Raw genomic sequence first — 4,194 nt, forward strand, 5'->3', positions numbered from 1 at the left:
CGTTTCCGGCAATATCATCGTTTCCGGAGTATTCATTTCTTGCCTGTGACGATCTTAGCTCCCACTGAAACCAAGATCCGTCGGTTCCGAATATTCATAGATGGAGTATTTAATGCCATTAAATACTTGATCCGTTTACGTACTATTTGTGTGACCCTACGGGTTCAGTCAAGAGTAAGCTGTGGATTAATATCATTAATTCCACTTGAACTGAAGCGGCCTCTAGCTAGGCATTCAGCTCACTTGATCTCACTGAATTATTAACTTGTTAATTAATACTGAACCGCATTTATTAGACTTAACATAGAATGCATACTTGGACCAAGGGCATTATTTCCTTCAGTCTCCCACTTGTCCTTAGGGACAAGTGTGCATTTCCTAATTCCTTTGTCGCTCGATGCTTGCTCTTGAACATAAGGTAAGAGTTGTCATCCTTATTATGTCCAGAGGTGTTCCTCGGTTTCAGAGTTCAACTGATCAAATAAACAGATAATCATAGCCTATGATTCATCCGAGCACGGCCATGCATTTCACAGTTTCTAGCTCTCCGAGTGGCCTTGTACAACTTTTAAGCATCTCATCCCGATTTATGGGAGGACAATCCCAATCTTGCGATCTTGAGATTAGACTTCGTTTGATAGGTGATTACCTGAGCGTTGCCTTTATAGCCTCCTTTTACGGTGCGACGGTTGGTCAACGTCAAAGCAACCAGTTCTCAAACAAGTAATCTCAAATCACTCAGGTATTGAGGATTTAGTGTCTAATAATTTAATGAAATTTACTTATGACAGACTTTCATCTCTTACAGTAAAGTTTCATAGGTCTTGTCCGATACTAGTCTTCCCAAAGTAAGTATCTATGCAAATGATTATGACATTGCCATGTCCACATAGTTCAAGAAACAGAACTACTAGTCATCTTGCATTCTAATCGTCTAACGTTTTCTATGCGTCCAATTTTATAGAAAACTCCGATTAGGGACCATTTTCAACCTTTGACATTCAAGTTCACTTGATAGACATTTCTTAGTCACAGGACTAGTCCTGACAGTCTATCTTGAATATATCGTCAAATTGAAGGGACTCATCATTTAATAAACCACAAATTAAATGGAAAAATGAATTCATTTCATTTATTGTGAATGATTAACCAATAATGTTTTACAAAGATTTAAACTCTAAAACTTTAAAACATTAAACAGAGACATCAAAGCCATTCTCCAATATGCTTGATTCCCATAGCTGCAGTGTGCGAGTTGTGCTTCGCCTGCGGCAGAGGTTTAGTTAATGGATCTGATATGTTGTCATCAGTTCCAATTTTGCTTATCTCGACTTCTTTTCTTTCAACGAACTCTCGTAGAAGGTGAAATCTACGAAGTACATGCTTGACTCTCTGGTGGTGTCTAGGCTCTTTTGCCTGTGCAATAGCTCCGTTATTGTCACAATACAGGGCTATTGGTCCTTTAATGGAGGGGACTACACCAAGTTCACCTATGAACTTCCTTAGCCATATAGCTTCCTTTGCTGCTTCATGTGCAGCAATGTACTCCGCTTCAGTTGTAGAATCCGCAATGGTGCTTTGCTTAGCACTTTTCCAGCTTACTGCTCCTCCGTTGAGGCAGAAGACAAACCCAGACTGTGATCTGAAATCATCTTTGTCGGTTTGGAAACTTGCGTCCGTATAGCCTTTAACAATTAATTCATCATCTCCACCATAGACCAGGAAGTCATCTTTGTGCCTTTTCAGGTACTTCAGAATGTTCTTGGCAGCAGTCCAATGCGCCTCTCCTGGGTCTGACTGGTATCTGCTCGTAGCACTGAGTGCGTACGCAACATCCGGGCGTGTACATATCATAGCATACATTATTGAACCAATCAATGATGCATATGGAATCCCATTCATTCGTCTACGCTCATCAAGTGTTTTTGGGCACTGAGTCTTGCTTAGAGTCATTCCATGAGACATGGGTAGGTAGCCTCGCTTGGAGTCCGCCATCTTGAACCTATCAAGCACCTTATTGATATAAGTGCTTTGACTAAGTCCAATCATCTTTTTAAATCTATCTCTGTAAATCTTGATGCCCAATATGTACTGTGCTTCTCCTAGATCCTTCATCGAAAAACATTTCCCAAGCCAAATCTTGACAGAGTTCAACATAGGAATGTCATTTCCGATAAGCAATATGTCGTCGACATATAATACTAGGAAAGCAATTTTGCTCCCACTGACCTTCTTGTATACACAAGATTCGTCCGCGTTCTTGATGAAACCAAAGTCACTGACTGCTTTATCAAAACGTATATTCCAGCTCCTGGATGCCTGCTTCAATCCGTAGATTGACTTCTTTAGCTTGCATACCTTTTTAGCATTCTTTGGATCCTCAAAACCTTCAGGCTGTGTCATAAACACAGTTTCTGTTAAAACGCCGTTTAAGAAAGCAGTTTTGACATCCATCTGCCATATTTCGTAATCGTAATATGCAGCGATTGCTAACATTATTCGAATAGACTTTAGCATTGCAACTGGTGAAAAGGTTTCATCGTAATCCACACCGTGGACTTGCCTGTAACCTTTTGCGACCAATCTAGCTTTGAAAACTTCAAGTTTCCCATCCTTGTCCTTTTTCAGTTTGAAAACCCATTTGCTTCCAATGGCTTGGTAGCCATCTGGCAAATCGACCAAATCCCATACTTGGTTTTCAGACATGGAGTCTAATTCAGATTGCATGGCTTCTTGCCACTGCTTGGAGCTAGGGCTCGTCATAGCTTGCTTGTAAGTCGCAGGTTCATCACTTTCAAGTAATAGAACGTCATAGCTCTCGTTCGTCAAAATACCTAAGTACCTTTCCGGTTGAGATCTATATCTTTGCGATCTACGCGGGGTAACATTACTAGATTGACCATGATTCTCACCAGATTTTTCTAAAGATCTCTGAGTTTCATCCTGAATGTCATCTTGAGCATTCTCTAGAGTTTGTTGTTCGACTCGAATTTCTTCGAGGTCTACTTTTCTCCCACTTGTCATTTTGGAAATGTGATCCTTCTCCAAAAAGACACCATCTCGAGCAACAAACACTTTGTTCTCAGATGTATTGTAGAAGTAATACCCCTTTGTTTCCTTTGGATAGCCCACAAGGATACATTTGTCAGATTTTGGATGAAGTTTGTCTGAAATTAATCGTTTGACGTATACTTCACATCCCCAAATCTTAAGAAAAGACACATTTGGAGGCTTTCCAAACCATAATTCGTATGGAGTCTTTTCGACAGCTTTAGACGGAGCTCTATTTATAGTGAGTGCAGCTGTATTTAGTGCATGTCCCCAAAATTCTAATGGAAGTTCGGCCTGACCCATCATTGACCTGACCATGTCTAGCAAGGTTCTGTTCCTCCGTTCCGACACACCGTTCCATTGTGGTGTTCCAGGAGGAGTCAATTCTGATAGAATTCCACATTCTTTCAGATGGTCATCAAATTCATAGCTCAGATATTCACCGCCTCTATCAGACCGCAGTGCCTTAATCTTCTTGCCTAATTGATTCTCTACTTCACTCTGAAATTCCTTGAATTTGTCAAAGGATTCAGACTTATGCTTCATTAGGTAGACATAACCATACCTACTGAAGTCATCAGTGAAAGTGATAAAGTAGCTGAAACCACCTCTAGCATTTGTACTCATTGGTCCACATACATCTGTATGGATTAAACCCAATAGTTCATTTGCTCTTTCTCCAACTTTAGAGAAAGGTTGCTTTGTCATTTTGCCAAGTAAACATGATTCGCATTTACCATAATCCTCTATGTCAAATGGTTCTAGAATTCCTTCCCTTTGAAGTCTTTCTAAGCGTTTCAAGTTTATATGGCCTAATCGACAATGCCACAGATAGGTGAGATCTGAATCATCCTTTTTGGCCTTTTTGGTATTTATGTTATATACTTGTTTGTCGTGATCTAATAAATAAAGTCCATTGACTAATCTAGCAGATCCATAAAACATCTCTTTAAAATAAAACGAACAACTATTGTCTTTTATTAAAAAGGAAAATCCCTTAGCATCTAAGCAAGAAACTGAAATGATGTTTTTAGTAAGACTTGGAACATGGAAACATTCTTCCAGTTCCAAAACTAGCCCGGAGGGCAACGACAAATAGTAAGTTCCTACGGCTAATGCAGCAATCCGTGCTCCTTTTCCCAC

The sequence above is a fragment of the Spinacia oleracea genome, chromosome 5 (genome assembly GCF_020520425.1).
Source record: "Spinacia oleracea cultivar Varoflay chromosome 5, BTI_SOV_V1, whole genome shotgun sequence".
Classification (NCBI taxonomy): Eukaryota; Viridiplantae; Streptophyta; class Magnoliopsida; order Caryophyllales; family Amaranthaceae; genus Spinacia; species Spinacia oleracea.